The sequence below is a fragment of the Saimiri boliviensis genome, chromosome 20 (assembly GCF_048565385.1).
Source record: "Saimiri boliviensis isolate mSaiBol1 chromosome 20, mSaiBol1.pri, whole genome shotgun sequence".
NCBI classification, from domain to species: Eukaryota; Metazoa; Chordata; class Mammalia; order Primates; family Cebidae; genus Saimiri; species Saimiri boliviensis.
Window position 1 is genome coordinate 15,108,443 of NC_133468.1, and position 16,347 is coordinate 15,124,789.

The 16,347-nt window shown below is 43.0% G+C and overlaps 1 protein-coding gene across 15 annotated transcripts in view; it reads right to left on the bottom strand.

The window, feature by feature from the left end:
- Positions 1-16,347, bottom strand: part of TENM2 (teneurin transmembrane protein 2) — a 3,817,113-nt gene that overhangs the window by 113,412 nt on the left and 3,687,354 nt on the right. The window lies entirely within an intron of this gene.

Here is a 16,347-nt window from a genome sequence, read left to right on the forward strand (position 1 = left end):
CATTCATTCAATAATTATTTATCAAGCATCTATTATGCCCTGGGTAGTTTCTAGACAATGGCGTACAGTGGTCGGTGAAAGAGACAAAGTCTTTTTCTTGAAGATCTTACATTCTACAGAGAGGAGACCCACAATAAACAAATAAAAATGAATATGGTTTGTCAGATGATAATAACCGGTATAGAGAAACATAGGGAGAGGGGACCATGATGGGGTTGTATGTGATGGAGGTCACTGTCTTACATAGGGTGGTCAGGGAAGCCCTTGCTGATAAGTTGTTTAGAAAAAACCTAAAGGAGGGGAGGAAGCAAATCATGCCAATATTCGGGAGATAGTAATGCAGGCAGAGGAAACTGTAGGTACGAAGGCCCTAGGCATGAGAGCGTGGGGGGTGTTGGAAGGACAGAGGTGGCCCGTGTGCCTGTGGCAGAGTGAGTGAGGCATGGGACCTTGTAGTCCACTGTAAGGATATTGGTTTTGTTCTGAATGAAAAGAGGCCATTGGAAGGTTTTGAGCAGAAGACTGGTCTGATCTAACATGAGTTTTTAAAGGCTCCCTTTGTGCTGGATGAGGAACAGACAGAGGATGGGGCCAGGGCAGAATCTGGAAGGCTGGCCAGTAGAGACCCATGAGGACCATCTAGGTAAGCCATGGTGGAGGCTTGGGGAGGGCACAAATTTGTCCTGCTCTGTGACCCTATGTGGCACTGCTCATGCTAGATGTGTTTATGTTTCCCTGTACATGCCTCAGGAGGGGAAGGCTTTGGAGACACAAAAGCAGAGGATTAAATACACCATCTATAAACAGCACTCCCCACCAGCTACCCCTGTTGACGCAGCAAACCAGACTCCTCGGCTGGAACTAGCAGGCAGGTGAGATTGCACAGGCTGGGTTTTGCGAGGGTTCTGCCCTGCTCTGCAAGTTGCTTTTTCATACTAAAAATATTGTGGAGATGAAGGGAAAGGATGACAGGGGAGCATCGTGCTGCATCAGGACAGACATGGCTGAGAGTGGAGAAGCAGAGAGAACCATTGAGTCACAGCAGCTCTGTCTGCAAGGTCAGGGCTGACAACCTCACATGAACATCTCCAGCAAATGAATACCTCCCTTTTCTTTTCTTTCTTTTTTTTTTTTTTTAGATGGAGTTTTTTTTCCTCTCGTCACCCAGGCTGGAGTGATATTGGCTCACTGCAACCTTCACCTCCCGGGTTCAAGCAATTCTCTGGCCTCAGCCTCCCTAGTAGCTGGGATTACAAGCTATGCCTGGCTAATTTTTGTAATTTTAATAGAGACAGGGTTTTACCACATTGACCAGGCTGGTCTCAAGCTCCTGACCTCGGGTAATCTGCCTGCCTCTGCTTCCAAAAGTGCTGGGGTTACAGGTGTGAGCCACCACACCCGGCCACCTTGCCCTTCTTAACACAGCGACATCAGACCTCAAGGCTGAATTCATCTGGCCAGCATCATCTAGTTTTTGGCAATAGGCTCTCTTTGAACCCCCAAGCATGCTCCCAGGTTATTACTCCTGGTCTTTTAATTTCTTTGTGTTTCCTTTAACCCTATAGGCCAGCTTGGATCTGAATGGGACACTCAGACATGCTTAAAAAGCTTGTGCTATCTATCATCTATCCATCTATCTATCTATCTGTTTATATTTATTATTAATCTGTCAAACATTCCTTACCAAAAATCCATCTAAATCCTGTGAAGATGTGGTCACTAAACAGTATGTGTCAAACAGTCTCATAGAGTAGCCCATATTTTATATTGTTTTATGGCACTGTTTTTTTTTGAGATGGAGCCTTGCTCTGTTGCCAGGGTGGAGTGCAGTGGCACAATCTCAGCTCACTGCAACCTCTGCCTCCCGGGTTCAAGCGAGTCTCCTGCCTCAGCCTCCTAAGTAGCTGGGACTACAGGTGCATGCCACCACGCCCAGCTAATTTTTGTATTTTTAGTAGAGACGGGGTTTCACCATGTTGGCCAGGATGGTCTCGAACTCCTGACTTCATGATCCACACTCCTTTGCTTCCCAAAGTGCTGAGATTACAGGCGTGAGATACCATGCCTGGCCGTTTTATGGCACTTTTTGCCTTGTACAGAATCAATAAAACATTCCAGTTTCTTCCCTGTTTCTTCACTCTTTTTTCTTTCCTCTGGCTGGCACGGTGTTTCTTTTGCCCACCCTTAGTCATGAATCCAAAGCCATCTATCACTTCCCTGTCCCATCCACATGGCCCAGGGAACCTTGAATTATGAACATATCCTTCTCTCTGAAACTTTCTTTTAAACATAGTTTTTAGCTGATCAAGGACTTGGTGGGGAGGCCGCTGATCATTACAGGGTCTTTATCTACAAATTTTGCAGTAGTTCCGATTCAGGAGGTGCATTCATATGCTATGTGGCACAGTATGAGAAATAAGAGACTTTTGTTTCCTGAAAGCTTGTAGAATGGTAGTCAGAATTCCAACAGTCTGGCCTATGATTTCATTAGGTGCCACTCATCAATTGTGCATAATGAGGGTGCCCTTAGGAAGGCAGGAGCTTCTCCTTGGAAATCCTCTCATTTACAGAGAAACAAATATCCCTCCTTTCAAATACATCTTATACATGCAAAACAGCAGTCTGTTTCCGCTAAGTCACATTCTAGCTAAATGGATAATTGAATGGTGAATGGGGCTGGTACTCAGCTGCTAACCTGCAGAGTTTCTACACATACACACTCCCAAATTGCAGCAGAGTAATTCCCAGGAGGCAGAAAGCATGACTGATTTTTCCAATAAAGCTACAAAAATCGATAATCCTCGCGAATGGAATGCTCGCATCTCTAACCATCTCAGAGTTTCATCTTCCTCTGCGATTCCTTCCAAACAAGCCTCTGTCTTTACTTGGCACATGTCCCCAATTCCACACCACCAGCATTTAGCCTGAGTTCTATTCCAGTTCTGCTGAACGTACCTTTTAGAGACCCTGCAATGCGTCTTGATTTAGGGATGCTTGGGTTTTATGTGGCTCTGGGAAATGTTGCTTAGCTTTTCCGGAGCTCCAATAAGTTCTGATGTATGGCTGTGCATGCCTGCATGATTAATGGCACATGCGAGAACTTGGAGCTTTCAGAGGTCACCCTATGTGTACTGAATAATATAGCACAGAACCAAAAATATCCTTGGATGAAAATCCTGGCTGCACACAAAAGCAATGCCATTGCCTGCTTTACTGACATTGCCAGAGACTCAGTGCTTCTAAGGAAATTCACTTCCCCAAAACAGATAATTTCAAGATAAAACTGGAATCATTTCGGCTTCTTGGCTGTTTCTATGTCTAGTGTCATAGGTACCAGGATAAGTAGAAGGCTGGGAAAGCTGGAAAGCTGCAATATTCATTTCTGACAGGACTTCCAAGTTCAGGGTAGCCAGGCCGTGGTGTGAAGCAAATTAAATGTCCGTGCAAAATCTGCTACCGTGTGCAATGCTGTGGTTGAGAATTTAAATGCACCAAAGTCAAGAGATTTGAAATGATGGTTCCCACAGCAACTATAACTCAGTTCTCTGGTGAATATAAAATTAACTTTATTGCAAAACATGCTGTTCAATTTACGCCTTAATCTAGTCATGGCAGAGTTACAGTTGCTGTGAGAACGCTAACTCTGAATTGTTTTGAATAATTAATTTAATGAAAAGTTGGTGGAAATGTGAACTCTGATAGAAAGTCAACTTAAATTTAGGGAAGTTGGTCAATATGCCTATGCAGAATAGTAGCGAGTCATTTTTGGAATCTGAGATTATTTAGGGTACTCTTTGGCTTGGGGGGCACTGGTAAATTGAGAAGGGGGATTTTCCTCCATCACCAAGGACACAATCCTGCAGGGAATGACTTTCCGACAGGTGGGGGGGTGGTCACCCTGATGCCCATATTCTCTGATTTTATTGTTGGACTCTCAAGAAACCCCCTTGCAACTACTTGCGGGAGAAGTGCCATGATTAAGCCTGGTTTCTATCAAGTAAACCTGGATTTAGCACTCACCGGCTGCTCTCATTGACAGATAAGCCTTTCACACACTGCTTAACCTCTCTGAGCCAGTTTTCTCACCTGTGAAATGATGATGCTAATAGTATTCACCTTACAAAACTGACATGAGGATTAGAAGAGAGGAGCCATGCTGAGAACCTAGCGCTGGGACCGGCCAATTCTGTGGTAAGTACTTAGTAATGTTAGCTGGTATTTTCTGAGAAGGGAATTCAGTACATCAGTAAATGAAAAACATGCACCAAATCAATTATGCGGCCTGCCTGGTTATTTCAGTCCAAACTGATTTAGAATAAGATGGGCCAGCAGGCAGGGACGATAAAGACAGAAGCATGAGTTGGCAGAGTCTCCTAAGAAACGGTGTCTTCCCTGAGGATGCTTGAGATCACTTCTGCTGAAGCTCTAGAAATGGATCGATCTATCACCTCTTCTATCAGGTTAATATTTCTCAACTTTTTTTCCATTATCTCCTACCACAGAAATCTTTTGAGACCCTCCCCCCCCCAATTCATCTCTCTCAATGCTAAAGATATGCTACATAGCTGTTTACGTCATATACATACGTTTTATATATAAAAAGAGCAAGACTTTCACCCACCCCCAGAACAATTTTTCACTCTGTTGGGTGTGATGTTACCCCACTGCAAATTATATACTGGGTCACAGGCAAAAGAATCCCTTGCTCAGATCTGAACGTTCCACAACTCAAGAGAAACCCTTTATTTACTTGGTGAGTCCCTTGGGTATTCCTTCTTTGAATCCAGCTCTTGACTCCTTAAAAATGGGCTATCCTAGCACCTAAGAAACATAGTATTATTTGAAGCGAATTCACAGTGAATTCACATCATTCCCTCCCCAACGACTCTCAGATGCATTGTGTTTTTTCATTTTCTCGATCTTATATGATTTGGGTGGTGACAGGTGGGTGGGAAGGACTCACATAGGGAGTCTCAAGCCAGCTGGCATTTACTGAACATCTACTATATTCCAGGCTCCAAGGCAGAGGATCATTTAGGACTTTTCTGAATAGTATGTTTTGCTGCTGGGTGCCACATTTGGCTCATCCAGGGGAGTTGGCTCTGTCAGAGACAACATTTCTTGGGAAGTATTGTCAGGATTTTCAGAGAAAGGGGTAAAGCCACAGCCTGGGAGGAAAAACAAAGTAAAAGGCAGTGCCCCCAGCCCTGTATGCCTCTAGATTCTGAAGCTATTCTCGGTTTGGTTTTAACTACCTTCTTTATGTATCGGTCTCATGCTGCTTTCGGGGCCCCCATCCTATCACCTCAAAGCCTTGGCTTGCAGCTTCTTACCTCGCTGTGATCAGTCAGCAACATTTTAATGTCTCCTAAAAGACATAACTTTATAACACTGAAATTGTTTGTTTTAATCGCTGCATTACTGCTCAGAAAATATTTGAAAGTTGTATTACTTTGCATGACCCCATCTCACTGGTGATGGAAACAGAAATTTAAATGTCAAGGTAAAACCATCCCAGGAGCACTAAGATCAGTTAGACATGACTGAAAGTGACCTGTTGGTCCAGCCGGCTACACTTAGCTGAACTGGAATTTCACCTCTGCGTCTTCTGAAGCCTGAGCAGGGCTGAAAGTAGAAACTCTAGCGGCCCAAACTCCCTAATGATCAGCACCTCTGACTACTTGGGCCTCCCTGAGTTTCACCTTTTAGCTTCAGGAGTTAATTTGACGTGATGGCTAGTTCAACCTGATGGGCTTGAATGGGCATTCTTTCTCCAGGATGTCTGCAAACCATGCAACCTGACTCCCCTATGATTTTACTGGGTTTGGCAGCAATGGGGATATGTGTCTTCTCTGACTTTTTAGAACTTCTGGAATATATGCACCTGAGGCTGCTAAGACAGAGATGGCTCTGATATAGTGCTCCATTCACTCTGAAGAAGATATGTTTATGTATATGTGTGAAAAATACAAATTATGTTTGATCCATCTGATGCTTTGAGAGGCATGGTGAATGAAGATACAGAGACGCCTCAGGCTGGCCTTTGAAAGGCTGTAGAGTTTTCATTCTGCATAGCCATGTGGAAAGCACAAGTTGATTTCTCCCATAGCAACACAAATAAAAGTTGATTTCTCCCTATATGCTTAGGTATATAAAGAAATGGTTTTAAAAATCTATATACCTTTTAAATATTCAATATTGATTTTGATCTACTGGGAAGTGAAGAGCTGAAACATCATTCTTGATTCTGGATGCTTAATCAATTCCTCGTTCCAACTAGATCAACAGACATTTCCCAAACTTTTCGGCTGGATCTTTAAGGTTTTCATCCCTGGGAAAGGCAGTTTCCTCTGGCTCTAAAGAAGCATGTTCTGATTTGTGGGATCAGATGGGAAGCTGGTAGATATGTCAGCCTTTCTAGTTCCAATGCCAGTAAGTCTAGTTATCTTTCCAACACATGCATTTAAAATGGCCAGGTGTTTCCCTGGTTTTGCATCTGCCTCTGAAGGATGTTTATGGCATGCCTGCATGCAGAGAATGTGAATGATTATAGTAGAATATCATGCTGGGAACTGTTCCCAGAAATCAGTAGTTTGATCTGAGACAATTTTGAAGGAAGAGCAAGGCAATCTAGAAAATGCAGAATACTTGTGTTATGCTGTTCTGTCCTGGGAAAAAGATCAACAGGTTTACACTGCTGAACTGGAGTCTTCTCTCTGGGTCATGCCTGCAAATCCCAAGGAATTCCTCTGAGTAGAGCAGGACATAGAGCACATATGTCCATCAAGCAGAGGGGAAGGCATAGCCCAGAGGGACTAGGTAACAAAGCTCTTGAACCCAGTCACAGAGGGGAAAATGATGACTCTGGAGGAGCCCCAGTCACTGCTGCTCAGTCTGACTTTCTTGGGTGTTCTATCTAAGGAAACTCAGAGAAGATTCTTGTCCCTGGCCTCCATTGCACGACTCTGGCCCTTATGTCTATTTTACACTCCTATGAACTCGCAGTAGCCTGAGAGGGGACTGTATTCTAGCTCTGTAAGGGAAAGACTTCACAACCGTAATTCTATCAGCATAAGGAAGAGAAAGGGAATCAGGGTTCCCAAGCAGCATAAATTATTAAGCACTGTTAGCAAAATGCAGGTGCCCAGAATCCTGAAGGTACCATTTGGAGTTTTTAGGTCTTAAACACTTGCAAAAATAGCATTTCAGAGCATGGCATTAGACAATGACCAGTGCAGAGACATGTTGTAATGGATGCGGATGTACCGGGCTGGGCATGCTGAGAAGTCAGGTGGGCGCACACACACGCATGCACACACAGACGTGGATACACTCATACGCACAACAGGAATTGGTTACTGGCTCGGTTTGCTTGTATTTGTTGTTGAGATTTGGGGCTCAGCTGTCATTTGGAGCAGATGGAAGGAAGATAAGAAGCTGAAAAGGGTGGCAGGGGAGGCATTAGTGGGAAATCCTGCTCATGCTTCTTGAATGCTGTATTTGCCAATGGTGTAGACACTGGATTTAAGCCAATGAGTCCACCTAGCTGCTTTGTGTGAAATACTTTCTGTTGTTGCTCATCACGGGTTTGGGGGCAATGGCTACCTGCCTGCTTCGCAGGCTTGCTGTGAGGTTGGCTGAGGCAACACAAAGTCTTTTGAGCTCCTTGGAGAAAATTCACCATGCAAGTGCAAAGTATCACCACTGTATCATGGTTATGAGACTCCCACCAGCTTCAACCAGTCACTAAGGAGAGATGAGGCATCAAACAAGAGAAGCCGAAGCTGTCCCAGTCTCAACCCAGGCAAATGACGCTTCCTCATTCACCACCAGTCCTGCCCTGGAGGGAGGTGTCAGTGGTTACAGACGAGTGGTCCATTTAGTCCCCAGTCTTGTTTGAATGGCCTGAACAGCATTTTAATACATTTTTAGTTGCTTGCCAGCATTTAAAAATTGTGAGACCATGTGTAACAACCCCAATATCCGGCCTCTACTGAAAAATTGGAAATTTGGGGAAGACTGGGCTTGTATTTCTGCGTGGCCACGTTCAGCCGGAGCTGGGTCACGTCTGCCTCCATAGATGCGACGTTCACTTTCCAATCTGTCACCATTCCCTGTCCTCTTATACCGTTTAATGCACTCACTTTACGTCATTCTTGTCTCCCCCACTTATGACTTGAGTTTATAACTCTTTCTATAGGCTCTTCGCTCCCTCCCCTTTCCTGAGTCAACACAGATCCTTAATTCACAGTGCCCTCATTATCCAAATGGAGGCTCAGCCCCCTTTCAGAGGAAAGGCCTGCCCCACCACCTCCTACCAAGGGGAAATGGGAAGAGAACTGGTTTCTCCCACTCCCAGCCTTTGCCAGTAATTCCACCTTAAAAGCTCAAACTTTTCCTACTTAGAGATGTCCAAACAGTAATCCAACTAAATTAGATTATAAGCATCTGAAGATTCTCAAAATAAATAAAAATAGAGATATAGCTAAGAGAAGATGAGATTTCATTAATGAATGTTATTTAACAGAACAAGTTGTGCTATACAGAGAGGATTAAAAGATAAAAAAAGGATAGGAGGAAAAATCAAATTTTAATGAGTTGGCATCTTCATTTGATTTAACTAAGTTTCCTCCATTGTGGAAAATATTAACACTTACAAGGGAGTCATTTGTGTGTATCCACACAGTTTGATACTTGACTACTTTCTTTTATTCAATTACATTGTATTGCAAATGAATTTAAACTACGAAGTGACGTTAAAGGCTTCCATCCTTATGTTGATCTCCTTGGGAAGCTGTGAGCAAGGACAACGTTGAAAAATAAACCAAAAATTATTGACAGAAACACCGGGAAGGGTGTCTTGGGTTAGAAAACATCAAAGTCTCAAGTGGGTAAAATGGCAGCTGAGGTCTGAAGTTCCTCTGATTACCACCCTCTGCAAACCACTGCTTTCGTGTCCTTGCTGCCCCGGTGATATTCACACAGAGACGGCTCACGTGTCACATCAGGTACAGTGCTGGCACACATTAGGCACTCAATGAATGTTTCACAAATGATTGAATATAGTTATCATTGCTTATCTGGAAACAGATGGGGGGCGTGTAGACCCCAGACATAACATGGATGATGTGTGTGGCTTTCTTATTGATGTTTAGAATACGATGTTCTTAAAACCAGCAAATGGATCTTAATTGGGCTATTTCCATATCCCTTCCCGCCTTCCTCTCTCTTCCTGTGCTCCCTTCTAAACAGAATGGAAACCAGGGGTTCCAAGGAGCTTGTCTTGGAACAGTGAACTACGAGGAGGGACACGGGTAGCTGTATGGCACCCTTGGCTTCTCTTTCCGGAATTTTGGGCCCTTTGGGAAATTTTGGGTTGTTCGCTACTCTACCACTTACTTAATCGTTCACTCTGAGAAGATAGATCTGAGACACTACAGTAAAGATAGGAAAGTGTGGCGTTAATAATTTTTGAGCTAACACTTACAGAGTAGCAAGCACTCCATCAGTGAAATCCTCAATACAGTCAGTTGTAGGTATTATTTATTATTTCCAGTTTACCGATGGGAAAAACTGAGCCTTATTCAAGACACATTGCTTGTCAAAGGTCACCCAACTTGCAAGTGATGGAAGGTGGATTTGAAGGTAGTCCTGTTTGATCCCAAATCTCACGCATTTAATTCTTTCGCTCCATAATTCCCCACACTGCCTCACACTTGGAATGCACAAAACCAGCCATAGTCAAGCATTGACAAAGAATGTTAACAGCAAAGAGAAAAGATGTTATATTCTATAAACATAACGTGGGAGATGATTGAGAGTTTGGAATGGGTTTTGATGTGTATTATGCATTTTAAACCGCTTAATTCTGGGTAGACTGTTGTCTGTACAAGGCTTCTCTCTAGGATATGACAACATTTTCTGTATCAGACCCCCAGGGAGCAGGTCGATAAGTGAATAGATACAGATCTTTCTTGGCACCATTAAATGGAAGCAAAAAGTTAAATCAGTGCATATTCAACATATAGCACAAAGTTGACAGTAGTATGCTTACGGGACCCAACTTGACTTGCCTGCTTTGCTGGGATTAATAGGAAAAAGCTAGTTTCTCACACTGCCTCCAATATCTTCAGTCTCTTTTCTTATTCACAGGTATTGCAATCATCAGTGACATTTAGGCTTTCTGGGCTCACACACATCTAACATAGAGAAACAATCTCCTTGCCCTGTTGCCAGGATGCTCTCTGCCAAGCAGAAGCCACTGTTTTGAGTTTTAGGTCATTAGAGAGTGTGTGTTTCAGATACAATAGCATGACTGGTGATTGACAGCATGCTAACTTAGTTGGAATAAAATCAGGTATAAACGTTTCCTCTGCGCTTGTGAGGTGGTTATTTTCTAATCTTGGGGACTCCCCACTCCCTGGCATTGTTTCCAGACACCTAGACAGGGCTGTCTGGCAATCCCTCTTGAAGTTAAAGCATAATTTTTGAAATAATGAAATGCAATTCGCACTCACCAGAGCTTGTCAATCTGCTTACAGCTTTGGAAAGATGACCCTACTGGGCCAAACTCTAACCAACTTCATTGCTAATTTGACCAGGTGCTGCGGTGGCTAAACTTGGAATGTGTAGCCCAGGATTCTCAGCTCTTTTAATTCCTCCTGGGCAGCAATTACGTGGGGGCTTTCTGTCTCTACACTATTGGTTAACACTTTCTTTCTCTAGGGTCGGGCAGGACGTAGTTTCTGTGATGTTCAGTTTGCACTGCATGGTGCTGGGTCTCATGCATGATTAAATGGAGCAGCCTCAAAGAGCAGTGCTGAAACCGTTTGGAAGCTGGAGTCTAGGGGATATGTAAGCAGTCCCTCTCCATTCCAACTGGGATGTGATTATTATGAAGGAGGGAGATCACAGGGGCTCTTGCATTTGCAGTTGAGCTGGCTGAAAATGAAGGCAACCCTTAACCTAAATGAAGAGAAAAGGATTTTCTTAAAGAGCCGCTTATCTAAATGGTAGGGGTCCTGACTGAGTATAAACTGGGATTCAGAGACTGGCTGGGCTTAAAGAACTTTTAAGCATCCTCCACTACCCTAGGTTGAGAGCCTGTCTGAGGGTGAGGAGAGGTGAGGATACACAAAGGACCCCGTGGTGTCTGTGCGACAGCTCAGCAATGGGACAAAACTTTGATGTATGGGAGAGCCACTATTGGCAAAAAAATGAAGGTTTGTCTTCTCAAAGGAACTTTGGACCAGCTGGTAAAGCTGGGGAGTGTGGTGTTCTCTCCTTTACTGTGTAAACACAGCAGGACTTCAGTAGCGTGAACACCATTGGTGCCACTGGCCTGGGGACCACATCCTTGGCATGGACCCTGGTCGTAGGGGAAGCGCTGTGGGGCTCACTGTAAGTATATTTCCCAGATGGTAGGTTTCAGTGAAGGGACCAGGTTTGTAAAATCGGATTGGGTTAAATATGAGCATGTGAGACAGTCCTGGAAACTTCTAGAAGCCCTTGAGGTGAAAGTGTGAAGTGAGCCTTGTAGTTGGGATGAGCCATGAAATTGGTGAGGTGATGTGAATGATTCCTTATTTGTGAGACACATTTGTAGACTTGTAGGGCTTAGGGTGATTTGGGCCCTATCTGTCTTGGAATAGATGTCATCATGAAAGAGGGGAGTATGTCTTTGTTCTATCTTGAAAACTTCTCATGTCACTTACCAGTTTCATTTTGACCCTTACCCCAGCTCACTTGGAAAAGTGTATAAACATCTGCTGAATTAACCTTCTCACTTGACACTTGTTGGCCAAGGGGAGTCAATCATATCATCAGTGATCTGAGAACACATAGTAATCCCACCATGGACTATGGAATGAGGTTATTTGTAGAGAATGCCTTGGTAACAGCAATGGGAAAAGACCAGAGTCATTCTTTAAGGACCTTAATAATAAGCCCCCGCCCAAACCCCAAAACCAAAACAACACTGGCTGGTAGTTATTCAGATGTTTTTAGATCAAACTCTGCAGATGTTTCATCCTATCACTGGGGACCAAACAGGCCTCTCCCTTACTGATTACAATGAAAATATGTTTTTAAAAACAAACACTTTACTTAAAACTAGGGATTTTTTTTTAATTAGAGGGAAGATTAACTAAATGCATTTTCTCTTGTAATTTAATCCATTCTAATTATCCTGAGACTGTTTATGATGAAATACTTAACTTTCGTATAGCTGCTATTTTGTGTGGGTTCTTTATTACTCATAAATGGAAAAGTTCAATAATAACCAATGATGTGGTTACCTTTTGTGGGTCTGATTATAAAGATGCATATAAGTGCATGGTGAAAAAAAAAAGAGGCAAGCAATAAACCCCATTTTTGACTGGCAGGTTTTGAAAATGATGGCATACTATTTTCCAAAGGCAATAATGGAAAGCTTTTAAAAAAGAGCTTGTGAAATAGAATGCTATGAAAAAAGAGGGTTGGTAAAGATTGAACCCAATTAGGCAGGAAATTTGGGAGGAAATACAAAATCTGCTGCTTACATGAACATCTGGGGTATCCTGTGTGGCTCCTGATAACCCAGGAGATGAACCAAAAAATTGCAAAGAATCCCCAGATGTTACACATGGGTCATGCTCCAAAGGAGTCAAGCAATTGCAGAGTGGGAGGAATGAGGGTAATTGTGAAGTTTATTGGGCTGAATGGGGACAGAGAATCAATGAGAGTCTTGATTTTCCAGAAGGCACGCATGGTACTTGATTGCGTCAAATTTGGGTCTCCTGAGTTATTTCTTGATGCTCAGAGCCCGTGCAAATATAACATTGGAATACAGAGTCATGAGGAACGAAAAGAAGTAAGAAAAGGAGAGACAGGATGCTGTTTTCTAAGATGCTGGCTAGGCAGCATCCTCAAACGTAAGAAATGCCAGATTCCATCTTCTATGTACAATCAATCAGGCTACCTGGTAAAACGAGTGGGTTCCATTCTGGGTAAGAGAGGCAGTTTATGTTTGTCGGTAAGAACCAGAAGCCAGCAGGTTGCTGAACAACCTTTGTTTGGAAAATGGATAGTGGATGGGTGTGATTCCGATATGCCACTAACTGCCTGATGGACTGGAAGCAGATTCGTGAAAGGGAGGTTGGAGGTGGAAGAAACGTCTAATGGGAATTTTTTTTTTTTTTTTTTTTTGAGACTGAATTTCTCTCTTGTTGCCCAGGCTGGAGTGTAATGGAGCGATCTCAGCTCACTGCAGCCTCTGCCTCCCAGGTTCAAGCAATTCTCCTGCCTCAGTCTCCCAAGTAGCTGAGATTACAGGCACCTGCCACCACGCCCAGCTAATTTTTTTTGTATTTTTATTAGAGACAGGGTTTTACTATATTGGCCATGCTGGTCTTGAACTCCCGACCTCAGGCAATCCAACCACTTCGGCCTCCCAAAGAGCTGGGATTACATGCATGAGCCACTGCGCACTAGACAATTATGGTGATGATGATGACAATAGCTTACATCTATCTGGCTCTTACTTTATGGTCGGTACCCTGCCAACTACTTTACATATGTCCTAGTGAGACAGGTGCTATTTAGTATCCCCATTTTACAAAGAAATGGAGAAACATAAGCCTGTTTTTTGTTTGTTTGTTTTGTTTTATTTTGAAACAGTCTCTCTCTGTCACCCAGGCTGGAGGGCAGTGGCATGATCTTGGCTCACTGCAACCTTTGCCTCCTGGGTTCTAGGGTTCTCATGTCTCAGCCTCCTGAGTAGCTGGGATTACAGGAGCTTAGCTTGCCACCATACGCAGCTAATTTTTGTATTTTTAGTAGAGGTGAGGTTTCACTATGTTGGCCAGGATGGTCTCAAACTCCTGACCTCAAGTGACCCACCCGCCTTGGCCTCCCAAAGTGCTGGGATTACAGGTGTGAGCCACCACGCATGGCCACAAAAGCCTGTGTTCTTAAAAACTTTGCTATCATGCTTGCACTTCTCCGGATCCAAGTGAAGCAGACATGGATGGATAAACCATGTCTTTTCTTTTTATTAAAAACTACAAATGGACAAAGTGGGCCTGATGATTCAACTTATACAATAAAGTTTTTCAGTGTACAAAAGATTCCCTAGGTAAACTGGATATGAATTGGAGCTGAGGTGAGCAGACAAACAAACTAACAACAAGAGCACCATTCACTGCCCTCAATAATTCAACAATGCCTCATCAGCTGGGCAGCACTCTGCTGTATCTATCCTTTGAATGTAAAGTCTTTAGTGCATATGATGGGAGCCTACATCAAAAACCTGCCTTACAGAAGAGAGAAAGGCTTGATTGCGTTAGAATAGCCCATTCATATGCTTCTGCATCAAAAGTAATGAAATCCTAGAAATGGACAGGTCCTTAGAGATCAGCTCATTCAAGTGTGTTCTAAATTCAGTCAATCACAAGGTGCATTTGTGATATTTGCAATATCTGTACTATTTACTTAATATTTTTCTTTAAATTTACTCAGGACTAATATCACTACCTACTTTTGCCACCTCCCTAAGCAATAATAGCTGTATGATCATGAGTTTGATGTGCTAGTTATATTTTTTCCTAATACTATATTTATTTTTTAAAGCCCTACATGACTATTCAATAAGGCATATTTATACGCCAATGAAAAGCATCTTAAGTTTGTGTATCATGCACTGGAAGTCAATGATGTAATCCAACCCTTTCATTTGCCACATGAAGAAACTGAGGTCAGGGAGGCTTGGTGACTTGCTCTAGGACATACAAAATGTATGTGGTAGAGTCAAGGCTAGAACACAGATGTGCCCCTTCATCAGCCAGTCTATTGTTCATGATATCACAATGAATTAGCTACCAAGTGATGAGAAAGATGTCCATCACAATATCTAAGGAGCTCAGCTCTCTAGGAACCACTCTATTTTCCTTTCTCCTTTAATGGAAAGTCTTGAGTGCATATTGTGAAAGCCCAGAGTCATAGACTTGGAAGGCACATGGATTCTCTATCAAAGCTCAAGTGCAGAACACTCACTATACATTAGGGCAACGCATCCCATGTTTTTCAACAGCTCTTATTACACGTTTCCCTCTCTTTGAGCCTGGAATCTTCCTTGTGTTAACTCTCATCCGTAAGTTTATGTTTCAAGAGTTCCAAACTGTTCAGTTCTTTGCTCTGGTGAAGGCAGGAAGGAATATCTTATATCAAGTTATTGACTCAGTGAGCTTGGCCCCATCACTATGAGCCACAAGCTAGTCCATCCAACACACCTGTTCCTCTGAAACAGTAAGGGAAAAGCACAGAGGACGACGCAAATCAATGTCTCCCGACAGAACTAAAACGCCGAGAATTCTTCTCTTTTGCTTTTTGATGGGAGCTCATAACATGAGCAGACATTACTAAATCACATAAAAAATACAAAAAATGCTTCCATTTAAACTACAGAATGATGAGTCATAAAGTTAGGATGTAGTTTGTGTCTATCTTGTCTATTTTCCAACTGATGCTGAAAGCCCTTCAATATCTAGGACAAGAAAGCAAATGCTTCCAGTGATGAGACTCTCACTGCTTATAAAGCAGTTATTTTCTTTCCTTTTATTGTTTTTACAGTGATGTGAAAATACGTTTCTGTAATGTCTACCTCCCAGTCCTTGTTCTGGGATTGGATACGTAAACCTCTGGCAGACTGTCTGATCCAGACCCAAAAAGAATTTCTGGGCATGTAGTGATTCCTGATCTTCAATGAGGAAGCTCACATTTTGGCTTAATTGTATGTGGAGGGTGGGGAGACATCAGCAATGGAACATCTTTTGTATTCTGTTAAAAGTTTATCCATAATTTTTTTTTTTTTTTTTTTTTTTTGAGACAGAGTCTCACTCTGTCACCCAGGTTAGAGTGCACTGGTGCAATCTAGGCTTAGGCAAGCTCCGTCCACCGGGTTCAAGCAATTCTCCTGCCTCAGCCACCTGAGTAGCTGGGATTACAGCCAACTGCCATCGTGCCTGGCTAATTTTTGCATTTTTAGTAGAGACGGGGTTTTACCATCTTGGCAAGTCTGGTCTCGAACTCCTGACCTTGTGATCCACCTGCCTTAGCCTCCCAAAGTGCTAGGATTATAGGCATGAGCCACCATGCCTGGCCCAAAAGGTTATCCATAATCTTTAACAGTGAAAGGTCATCGCTTTAGGCTTTCACTTAAAATAAAAAAAAAAAATGAACTCCAAGGATAGTTCTCATAAGAGCCCCTGGAGGAGTAAGCGAATTAACCAATCAGGGAATTAGCTGCTTCCACAGACCTGGTGGTAAGGATGGTTCCACAGTGGCTAATTTCATCTCAACTTTATCTCACTG